This window comes from Harmonia axyridis, chromosome 5, assembly GCF_914767665.1.
Source record: "Harmonia axyridis chromosome 5, icHarAxyr1.1, whole genome shotgun sequence".
Taxonomy (NCBI): domain Eukaryota; kingdom Metazoa; phylum Arthropoda; class Insecta; order Coleoptera; family Coccinellidae; genus Harmonia; species Harmonia axyridis.
Genome location: NC_059505.1, coordinates 7,715,061 through 7,728,194, shown reverse-complemented (window position 1 = coordinate 7,728,194; position 13,134 = coordinate 7,715,061). Strand labels below are relative to the sequence as shown.

Below are 13,134 nucleotides of genomic sequence, written 5' to 3'. Positions count from 1 at the left end.
AAACTACTTACTGTAAGTACGGTCACGAGTGTCTTGCGTGAGCATAGTCCTACAGTTAAGGGGTTTAGGAATATATTGGAATAAATAATATTTTTATTGGGTAATGGAACGAAATGAATCAGAAAGTGTATTATGTTATTTATATAATGAAAACAATTTTTATAGATTATTCATGCACCTGTGTAGCAGCGCCGCTGTATATTAGGACATGACAATATTGATACTATTTCAACTTGATATACATGGCAGAGAAATTTATTATTTTCTGAGCAACAATATATAGTGTAATAAAGAAACAGACGAAAATAATCAAGAACACATCCAATCTCGCGTCCTAATCGGAGAAAATGTTAATATTATTTTTCTTGAACGCAATCAGGAAGAAAACAATCAAGCTGTGTCCCGAGAAATCGCTTTTCCTGATGAGAGTTTCTCGTTCTAGAATTGTTATGGTCCCTGCTTCAACCTGAGGAACATCGTTACTTCCCATTCAATTCTATGTGTAATGAGTTTCATATAGCAGGGAGGGGAGGCCAGCAGAACAAAAGAGACTCATTAAAAATTTGTTCGCGCGAGTTATTATAAAGTTGATTACAGAAAAATGCACTAGGCGTATTTTATGGAATTTTTTTCGAAGAATGAGTAAATTCTAACATTCGTTCGAACTGACCATATGACATTAGACTTGTAGTCTGAAAATTCAGACATTTCTTTACCGTATATAAGAGTATTCCGATCATTAATTCCATTTGCTGTAATCTACATAATGATTTGTTTCAATATTATTATTTATTATCTGCCTTCAAATAATAATTGCATTCGACGTCAAAAACCTATCAATTACATTAGATGATAAAATGAAAGAAAATATAATTTTCTTAATTTTGATACTCAAAGTGATACTTTTATTAAACTCATTTAGGTTTTCATTATTGATTTTGGAAAGCGAAATATTCCTTTGTGTTGATAATTGATTGTTGTTGATTGATTGGTATTCATGCATAGTTCAAAAACCAAATATGAGATATAGTCTACCATTAGTATTGGTTATTATTTCTTAGATAAACTAAAAAAAAAATTAAAACAAACATGAAATAAACATTCTCAAACTCCTTAAACTTACACACTTGAGTTTAATGTTCTAATATGTGAAATTCAAGGACCGAATAAAAAAGTTTCAACATATAATAGCCTATTGATCTATTGATAATATTTCCAACCTTATCATTTTAGTATTTCATTTCAATATATAATACCTAATAAATTGCATTTTAGGGAGCAGTGTTATAAAGATAATCACAAGCCTCTCATTGAACGAGTTCAGAATAAGTTATTATGTGGCTTCTGAAAAGTTTTCGGCAACTCTTACCCGTCAGAAAATTAAAATGAAGTTTTCACACAGTATAAATTAGATTATCCTTCATAAAGTTTTGAATATCATGGTTGAGTGGCCAGATGTTTTGGCCTATGTAAATCTGAGTGTTCCCCGGCAAGATAAAAAGAGATTTACTTGTATAAAACAAAATAAAAGTAACATTATTCATTGCTCAGAATGTTGAGGTTGGCTAACTCTTATTGGTTTCGGTTGAATCGATCAACTTTAATTCTATTAAATTGGGATAATGAAACACCGGATTTCTTTACTAATATATTGAATTTGGCTGTACAAGTTACGTGTTTACAAGGTTACAGCTACGAGCGTACTGGTATTGCACCCCGATTTTCTGGGGATGTTAAGAATCGCTTTGGATTTTGCATACCAAAGCGCAATCCAAGTCCCTGATTGGTCCACGTCTTCGTTCCTCGCCCTCAGATGTCACTTCAGGGTGACCATATGTAGCGTCAACGTGGCGCCAAGGATGCTGTTGTTCTATTTTTAGCCCTCGCTGTACCTGCTGGGGTTGGTTTCTCGACCTAAATGAGTCTTTCTGAATATTCAACTGCCCGTAAAGTTTGCGTGAAATTCACTTGACGCAACACTTATAATATTTTTTTTATACATGTACTATTTCAAGATTCAGAAATAGCTTCTCAGATATTGGGTTGTATTGATGATGAAGAATATCATATAGAAATGGATTATTTTGTGCCGGTATTCAATCAATTAATCAATGTGCTGGGATGGAAAGGAATCTGAACAGACATAATAATGAGATATTATTTATTTTGTGCATATTATACGAGCACCTTTTCGACTTACTCCTTGTTGCTCTTCTGAACAAATCAAATTTTAAAAATGATGTGACTCTACACTCTCCCGAGATAATTCTGAATGAGGAATCATAGTCCTGGGAAACAGGGGAGCAAGAATTAATTTACGATGCGAATGAAGAGCTTTCGCAACTGCAGAATTCCCCTGTTGAATCTTCCATGCTGTCTTCAGGGATTTCGCTAATGGAATCGATAATTTTACATTTGCTCTTCCTCTGCTGCTATGCTCGTAGAAAATGTACATAAAATAATAATTAATCTGATTACACCAAGCTTATTGGCGAAGAGAAGCATCTCCATATATATTTTTGAATTATTAATTTGTTTGAAATTCTTAACTACACGTTATTTGGGGATAAATGGATAAATAATAATAAATAATAATAAAATTTATTAGTCCAATCGATCATTTACATGATATAAGACAAGTCAAAAATACATTATATACAAATATAATATATCACATATAAAAATAATAAACTTAATATTATAATAAATAGAACGTCAACATCAATTTATCAAGCTATACTAACAACAGAAATTATCAGTCAAATATTCCCTCACTGTATAATATGCCTTCTCACATAAAAGATTTTTTAATTTGTTTTTGAAACTTCTATGACCGCACTCATTTTTTATAGATACAGGCAGAGAGTTGAAGAGTCTTATTCCAGCAAAACTAGGACAATTTTCATAAAGTTTTGTTTTATGTTTTGGTGTCCTAAATAATGCACCATGTCTCGTTTGGTATGAATGAGAATCAGATATTTTTGGCACTTCATTTATGTTTTTTTTAAAGAACATTATACACCTATATATATAAATACAGGGTAGCGTTAGAACTCGGTACCTTATAAAATACGGCCTGCATGAATCGCGCGATCCCACATTGAAAATAAGACGCATTACTCGTTTCTGAGCAATGAAAATGCGAGATGCAAAGGTGGAGTTACCCCACAAAGTAATATTATAAGATAAATGTGTATAAAACAAGGCATAATACACCGAAAGCAGCTGTTTACTATCCAGTATCTGTTTCAATTGCATCACTGCATAGAAACTCCCATTCAATTTTGCAGAAATGTGATCAATATTATCTTCCCAACTCAGATTACCGTTGATATATATCCCCAGAAACTTCGTGTCGGTACTCATCTTGACAACATTGCCGTCTATGTCGAGGTTAATTGCCTTGAACGATTTATTTTTTGTACAAAATTGCATGAAAACTGTCTTGTTGATGTTTACTATCAACGAATTACATCTGCACCATAACACGAAACTGTTTGCAATATTATTCAATTTAAGTTCTAGTTCCTCCTGAGTTGAAGCGCTAACAGCAATCGACGAGTCATCCGCATACAAAACCGTGCACTCAGAGTCAGCAATATGGGCAACCACGTCATTAATAAAAAGGATGAAAATTAAAGGCCCAAGAATTGACCCTTGCGGAACTCCATAGTCTACGCTATAAATCTCGGATTTAGCTTTTTCATATTCAATGATCATTCTTCTCCCCTTAAGAAAAGAAGCAAGCCATTCATGAAAGTTGCCTCTAAAGCCGGAGGCCCACAATTTATCCAGTGCCCGATCGATGCCCACCACATCAAACGCCAACGATTGATCAAAAAAAAGTGCTCCCACATATTTGCCTCCATCCAAAGCCTTATATATATAAGACAAAAATTTAACCGTTGCTAACTCAGTGGATCGCTCAGGCAAGAAGCCAAACTGATGTGGAGTTATTACATTATGTTTCAAAATGAATTTTATCATCCTATTGTAAACACATTTTTCAATGATTTTTCCCATAATACATGAAAGTGTGATGGGCCTGTAATTATTGACATCCACAGGGCTGCCTTTCTTGAAAACCGGAATAACTTTGCCGATCTTCAAGCTGTCCGGAAACTGACCTAACCGAACAGACATATTCACAACGTAAACTAAATGGGGAGCAATGATGTCCGCTATGGATTTAATAATCTTCGTTGATATATCGTCTATGCCGACCGATTGAGAATTCTTAAGACCACCAATAATGTTTAATATCTCAGACTCACACACATCCTCAAAGTAAAAAGAGTTCAAAGGAATATGTGTCATCACGATATCAGGCAGCTTATTGTCATTGTAGAATTTTTTTAAGGATGTCTCTGCCACGGTCGAAAAATGCTTACCGAAAGTATCTGCAATATCTGCATTATTCAATGAACCTGGAAATCAAGGGCTGTTTAGACAGATTATTGGGAGCTTATGGGAAATAGCCATTGAAGTAATTGGAATAAACTGAACTTGAAACTGACATTTATTTTTACATTAGTATAATCTGTGTCAATATAGGAGTACACTATTAGACAAAATGAGAATGCGTGACAGAACTGATATGAATTTTCTGATAAAATCAATCATTGGATTTCGTTACAACTATACGTTTTTCATGATAACTGTAATGGCTTATGTGTCTCACCTTGCTACGATATAAAAAGAAGGTAAATTATCGTACAATTCATTTCAAATCATATGAAACCTTTTCATTTCTTCCTAATGTTTGTAATTTTCGTATTTGGACCCGGCAATGTTAAAGCGATATCAATCAAACGATAAGGTTTGAATCACTGATGAATTGGTGGTCAAATTCAAGAATGTATATCTATCCGGTCGTAAACACGATGACTCCCAAAAGTAAGTTCTGAAATTTTTTATAGTAGATTCAGATTTTAATTGAAGCGGTTCGTTAATAGAAATAATTCAACCAATGGCTTGGTAAATAATTCAAAAGCGACATTCAGAAGAGAAGAAAATAGGAGAAAAAGATGGAAAAATTACACAATCTTTCCATGACCACCCAACCTACGAAGATGATATTGAGAATGTATACAAAATATTATACAGTCTGATCCAAACGAAAATTCAACACGATTTTCTGATTTTAAAATGAAAATGTGGAAAATGGCTCGTCAATTTATGATTCGAGGGGGAACAACTTTTCCGTTTTTTTCATACCCTCAAACGGGGGGGAGCACAATCCCTTCATTTAGTAGGAATGAGTGATGTTGCGATTACTAAATTTGAAGATCGTATCGACCCCAAAATTTTACTCCAAAATATCCATCGATAATTAAATAACAGCGAAAATAGAGGAAGTGGCAATGTGGATTTATCTCGAAAATATTATTTGTATGAAAAACATTTCGAAAGTATTAAGTAGTTAGCACTCTTCCACTATTTTACCTGTCATTTTGTTATCGATGGAAATTTTCAAAAATTTCGTAATGATAGAAATCATAGAAAATTTAGCAGAACACAGAAAGGAAATTACCCACAATTTTCATAACATCTGAACTCACTGAGTTGTGATTGTGCAGGAGAATATAAACTAATTATTTGTAGCTTCATGCAAAATTTCTTTTTTATCACATCAAAGAAAATTCACGCTTTTGAGAGCTCATCCATTCATGCTGCAAGGATATGATTGCCGCATAAATGAACGAGTGCTTAAACGCTCCTGACTCAATGACTGTGATTTCCTCATGCTTATACAGTGATATTTTAAATCGACTGAAGAGCTCAGCGTTACTAAATGGCGAATGCGTCGGTTCACAATATTTCAAATAAACTTGAATCTGTTGTCGGAAACAATACGTGCTTGAAAATATGGATTAACATTTAAGACAGAGAAAAAAAATTTCTGAACGAAATACTCCATGAGTGTGTCTGTTGAATTATTAATTAGGAACGAAATGGAAAACACACTTGCTTTTATATTCTAAGACAGACTATCGATTTCGGCGCTAGGCCATCATCAGGTCAGCAGAATATAAGACATAAAAAATGAAATTACAATACGATAACATAACATGTACAATTTTACAAATGCTTCTTGACCTTATATTCTCTGATATAAACAAAACAACGTGTTACAAACTAATCGTCAGTGAAATATGTACTTTTTTAAAGGACATCAAATATATGTAGGATCCAGTCATTGTTCCCCGTAAATAATTTACATGGCCAACAGGAAGCTTGGAGACCTATTAGTTCCTTCAAGTGTCGAGGGCATGACAGTTTCAATGAATTTACAGGGAACGAATTGCTTTTGTCGATAACCTAGAAAGAAAGTGTTTATTCTACGAGGTGTCGAAGATGTGTCATGTCGGTTGTAAATCTTAAGAGATTTACTGGGGGTTGGGTACCGGATGTCACATCTGCGTATCGAGTGCTGGTCCTTCGAGAATATTCGATTTCCAGGAATCCGCGAAGAGCTTTGTGGGTGGTACGGCAAAACTCTTATTGGACTGGGGGTGGTACTTGGTACTTTCCCCCGATATCGGAGTGGCGCTAAGGGTGTGGTCAAGCTGGAAGAAAGGAAGTCGACATCCAGGGAAGGTCAGTAAGTTCCAGCCAGTAGACAGTTTAAGTTCGAGTCGAGTAAGTTCAGTCTAAGTCGGGTTAAGTTCAAGTTAAGTCTAAGTCGAGTTAAGAGCAATTTCGGTAGGTCAAGACTTAAGACGTACGACGTAAAGACGGTTCGCGGACTAGAATAAAACAAGTCGCGAACAAGTTAAAGACGAGACAACCGAAACTAGAATTGAAGACGAAGACGTGATATTTGAATACCCTTCGAGTAATTAACACTCGAGTTAAAGAGAAATTCAGTACCGTATAAACTGTGTTTATACTGAAGTGTGACTTTGTAAATATACGTATATAATTAAAAAAAAGTTTAATTATTACATACCCGAACAAAGTCACGGAGAAGAAAAGGAAAGGACAGGTAATCGAATCATACCTCTAGACGATCGATTAACCAAGCCTACATATATTATAATTTTTCTTTGAGGAATCGTTTTCACGTATAGGTGTTATAGGTTGAACCAGTATTTTTTTATGAAAACAATGTTCGAGGAGAACATGGTTTTTAACTTTTCCGCACTTCGCATGCCTGTAACTGCAATCCACCAACCCCTTGATTTTGAGTAGAGATGATGAAAAATATGCGTTCTGGAGTGTCCAAGAGTTCCTGTCCCGTAGTTTGAATTTTAATCTCTTTTAAATTAATTTTTTTTTGTGTTGTAATGTTGTAATGAGGAATGGTATTTTATATCATTCATAGTCATATTACTTTATTGAGTAATGCATTTATATTTTATATTTTGACAATGATACTCTGTATCATTTAAGAATTGTGTAACTTTATTGAGTTATTCCTAATATTTTTATATTCTGACATTGATGAGAACTGCTCTATACAATTTCGAAGTTATTACTTTATTTAGTAATGCCTTTATATTTTGACAATGGTACTCTGTATCATTTAAGAATTGTATAACTTTATTAAGTTATCTCTACTATTTTTATATTCTGACAATGATGAGAAATGATTTATACCATTTCGAAGTTGTATTTTTCAGCGAATCCTGTGTGCAATAGAATGCATTTTTGTAAAGGAGCATCAATAAATTATCTATCTATCTATCTATCATATCTTTACCATGTCGTCCAAACGATTTCAACGACTTGCTCAGACCGTAACAAAACCAACTGCAACAGTTCAAACTTCCTAATTTGATCTGGTGACATCGTCCTTCTATCCGGGATGATATATAGAAGTCCGCTTATTCTCCTGAAATCGGATAAAGTCCCCCAAATCGATAAATTCGGATAATGCATCCCAGAAGAACAAAACACCATCGCCCACCGCTACAGAACAATAAATCAATAGGGGCTTTTTTATTCGAACAGATCACTGAAATTTCGAGAGATCGGGGATTATAATTCCCCCGGGTCGGAAATGTTCGGAAAACTTTATCCAGGATCGAGCATAATACGTGGTTGAGTGGTCAGGATGGTCGAGCTTTACACGGGAATGCCATTTCGGCCAATTGGAATTTTGTAGAGGAACATTTGGCTGCTTTGAATATTCGATAGGTACCTAACTTCGGAAAGGGATGGGTTTCGAATTATTTTTTATTGTTATGTTTTATGTTTTATTGTTATGTTGTCGAGCGTGAAGGGAAAATGCAAGATAGCTGGATGGCAGGCTTTGATACGAGACGATATAAATTTATTTTGTTCAGACAACTTTTCATTTCAGTATCGGACATGGCAACATATATTTTACAGCCTAGATCTTCCTTCATTGAGTGAGGAATCATGACTAGGTAAACGAACTGATATCAGATTTAGATGTTGATGTAACATCTAGCATAAAACATTCTTCGAAGATAATCAGGCTTATTAAAAACCCAGAAAATAACAGGAGGGTTGAACATATATAATTCTCTATGACCATTCAAACAAAAATTAAATTGATTATATTGAAACCCAGTCACAGCAAGTAGATATCCATACAAAATGATTGAAATTTGTTCTTTCTGCAAAATTCAAATTTATTTTAGGACTTGAGGATTTTAGCAAGGGGTTGTGTTGAGTGTAACGCTAAAATTCCTTTAAAAAAGAAAAATGACTTTTATCAATATTTCTGTTGACTGTAGTATCGAAGGTACCGGGTTCGATTCCTGGCTGGGTCATGAATATAGCACATGTCTGGTGATGGTTATTGAATTTGAAAGAGTCTTATACGAAATGAAATGTTCGTTGTGTCGATAGCTGAGGAAGCCAAGCACATAGAAAAACAAAATAGTGTCAGTAGTTAAGTTGAAGTTGAAGGTTGTCTGCAAATGAGATAGAATGGTTAATGCATTAATTAGGTATTAAATATTTTTATGGCTATTATTTCGAAGATAGAAAATAATCCCATATTCTGGAAGCAAAAGGCATATCCAATCAATAATCACAAAAGTACAGTGAGAGACCATATTATCGGGAACGCTATTTTTTTATTTGAAACCATTTTTATAAGAGAATAATTGGTTGTAGGTCTCTCAATTTTTTATTTGATTCATTTGGTTCATGAAGACAAAAAACTCAGGAAAAACTGTGGACTATTTTTTATGTAGGATAAACATTTATTGACAAATAACGTGTTAGTATTTGGTAATTTCACCCTTGGCTCTAAAGAGAGCTTTCATAAACCGAGGACTACTTTCTATTGTTCTTCTCTTGCGTGTTCTTCGAGCTCTAAGTGATGCCACTCTTCAAATAAAGCTTCTACTGACTTGTTTTGTAATCGCCGGTTTGGTGAGCTTCCGAATGTTCTCGATGAGGATCATGTCTGTTGAATTATCTGGCCAGGTAAAGCACTGATAGTTTTCTAGCAGACATGCAGTAATGGCTTTGTGACAGGGTGCAGAATTGTGGAAAAAATTAACTTATCATGGTCAGGGAACCATTTGTTAAGTTGTCATGATATTTATGTGGACTACGTTTATTTACAACAAGATGGAACAACGTGTCAAAAACACCTTAGGACTTTTTTGGAGCTACTTGAGAAATGAAGTCTATGCTAAACAATCGATTCAAACCTTAAGATACGATGCTGCACCTTTCATTTCCCTACATTTTGTTGGATACGTGTCTGAAGCCTTGCTCATACTACAAGAAAGCAAAGTTTGAGGTTTTAAAGCCAAACCGTTGAGCAAATGGTAATTCACCAATAAAACTCGTCTGGATGATTGCGAGGAGCAATACTTACATTTCAATTAATGTGGAACTGTCAACAGCCAGAAATGAGCACACACTCCTTTCAATGGCCCATAATTTTTCTGTGGTATAGGTAAATGTACCTACAAGAAAGAGTTTCAAATCTTGGATCATTCCAAAAAGTATTTCGAAACTTTGATACTGCGAGATCTAAGAAGTATCTGAATCTCAGCAAGAAGATCCTCACAGGGTTCCTTACAGGGCATTGCAACCTCAGGAAGACCCTCATGAGTCTAGTAGAAAACAAGGACTTCAAATTCTGTGGAGAGGAGTAGGAAACTTCAGATCTATTTATGACGGAACGGCTCACCATCGCTGTACAATAAAAAAAAAGCTTTGGACAAGAAACTTGAGAAAGTGCGGAAGTAACATCCAAGAAGTCGTTCCAGATACATACTGGAGTTTATTAAACATCTGGAACTGGAGAACGAGTTATAGACTACGACGATTAATGACAAGAACACTGATGATTCTAAATGTAAATCTAATCTCATCACGAAAAATTATATTATCTCTTCTAATAAAAAGATACCATTCTGCCAAAATTCGATAGTTAGGTAATACTCAATCACCAATCAAAACCAGTCCAATTAGTCTGTAAATCAAACAAGATTCTCCGAATTCAGTTCTTCTAAATGATGACCCTTGTTAACTACTCCAAAGTTAACGTTAGCTCGAACGAGCAATGGCAGTTTCCAGAAATTAGGGACAAGTTCAACTTCGGCTTCAGCTGCAACAGAGTAAAACGAAATGAACATTTACCGATAGCTGATTGGAAAGGACGATACGAATCGAGAGCCGAATTGAGTTAGTGCTCCATAGGTAGTTCTAGAAGGGTTGGGTAAACACAGAATAATCGAAGAGGGGTTGGAACAAGGAAAGATCCTTACAAACAGTCGGTAACAGCAGAATCCATTCAACTTCTGAGGATATAGCACGAGAAGTTGTTTGTCCATTAATTATTTGTCTCAATTAGACCTTGACTAATATGTTTGTTGCTCATAACCACCCCTACGAATTATTTAAGCGCTCTAAAGAGTTTCCTTATTGGTCGTGGGAGTAGGGGGTTGAGTTTCTCCGGGAATAGTATGTTGATATTATGTTTGTAATTCCGGGGCTGGATACTTGATTTAATTGAATACGAATACACAGAAATCAGTGGAATTAATTAAAGGATGTATGGTCCAACGATCAATGGAATTACTTTGTGAATCAAGTGTGGATCTTCATACGTATGCTTTGATATACACTTCGGCATTAACGCACCACTAAAAATTAAGCTAAGGTTCAAGATATATTCGTCAAATATACTTGTTTGAGTTAAATGTTATTTTTTTGAATGGCAGGTTATTATTCTCTGAACGTCAGTGTGAACCGTATATGCGCTTAGAAATCTCTATTTTATGAATACCGGGTGTCGCAATCATGGCCAGTTTTTTTCGAAAAAAATTGTAACCATCTTTTCAACAGATTCTTATTTTTTTTTCATTATTTTGTTTTACTTCATTATCTTCCTTATAATTCAGGAAACACCATTTTATAGCGTAAGATCCAATTTAAACAACGAAAAACGAAACAAAATAAGAAGCAGTAGCAAGTATTTTCATCTCTGGCACGAATAAATTCTTGACAACGACTGCCCATACTTAAAATAGGAGACTTTATGTCATTTTGGTTCAGGTCTTTCCAAATTGCAATCAGTCCCTGCCGTACCTCTTCCAAAGTATTCAAGTTACAATCTTCTCTCAATAATATTCCAGATATTCTCTTTGGGATTCAGATCCAGGCTTCGTGGTGGCCATACCCTGGTAACGCTTCCGATTTCCTCTAGATAATTTCTTATAAGTCGTGCGGCGAGACCTGGCATTATCTTGCATCAACAAAAATCCTTGCGCTATATATGGCGCAAATGGTACTACATTTGGTTTTGAAATCTCCAATATGTACCTTTCAATTGTGAATTTCCCATTAATGATCACAAGTTCTGTGCGACCAGTCGAACAAATGAAACGGTTGTGTGACTAACACAACATGAAATATGCTGTCTCAATGCGTTTTTTTTTTGTTCAGCCTACCGTATTTACTTTGAGAAAAATGCTTTCATTTGCTAGTCTGTGGAATACTCACCAGATACTATGCAAGACATTAGAACCGTGAATAATTGGACGTCGACGTGGAAGCATGGCCAGGATATTCCCATGATTTTCTGCGCTTGGGATTATCGTAATGAACCCATTTTTCATCTCCAGTCACAATGCGATGCAGAAATCTTTTCCTTATTTGTCTTGCATCTTGCAAACAGCTGTTCAAAAGCAAACAAACGTCGTTGAATATCTCTCGGCTTCAACTCGTACGGAACCCAAATTCCTTGTTTCTGGATTATTCTCATGACTTTCAGGCATTTTTAAATGGCTTGTTGCTCACTCCCAATGATTCTGCCAATTCTTATTGCGTTTGACACGAGTCTTGATCAAGTAAGGCCTCCAATTCTGCATCTTCGAAAAACTTCTCTCTTTCACCGTCATGTTGGTCTTCAACGTCAAAATCACCGTTCTTGAAGCGTTGAAAGAAAGAGTAATTTCATACGAATCAATGGATGCAACATATGGTAGAACTCAATCAGAATCCATCATGGGAGAATTCAATCCAACATGAATATTGTCAAGGCATAAAAACTTCATGAAATTCATTTGATACAATTTCTTATATTCTATACTGCGGATTTCACTCCTGCTGAGATACCATCAATATCGATCCAGGAATAAGCCAAGCCACTTCGTTTCCCCCTCTTTATTTTCCATTCACACACCACTCACGATTCTTGAATATAAATCCGAAAATTACAGGTAGCCTGCCAGCATTTCCGATACGGCCGTTGCTCAAATTCCAAATACGCATTTTTTGTGAAACTTAATTGCAATCGCTGCGATGAAAGGATTCAATTCCATTCATTTGGCAATATTGACAATATTTAGAATGGAGTTTTGGGATTTCGCGTGTATGGAAGTCGTTTGGGGCATTTCGACGCTATAAGAAGTAATGAATGTGAAGCATGAGGTATATAAGACATGAATTTGTCGTTGGCATGTGATATGAAATATTCAAAATAAAGTTACAGAGAAGCACTCAAGACGAATAAGATGCTTTGAAGCGTTCATTCGGTGATAATTGATTATTCGGATTTCAAAGAACCACTTGAAAACTTTAAATTATCTAGAGATTCAAATTTGTCAGGAAAGAAGTCATTTGTATTGAACTACATTAATGCTTCAACTCATAATATGTCGAGTTCAAGGGAGTCAGGTCAACAGTGTTCTC

General features: G+C 35.2%; 1 protein-coding gene across 1 annotated transcript in view; it reads left to right on the top strand.

Moving 5' to 3' along the window:
- Positions 1-13,134, top strand: part of LOC123680430 (leucine-rich repeat-containing protein 15-like) — a 150,396-nt gene that overhangs the window by 44,435 nt on the left and 92,827 nt on the right. The gene's annotated exons all lie outside the window — the stretch shown is intronic.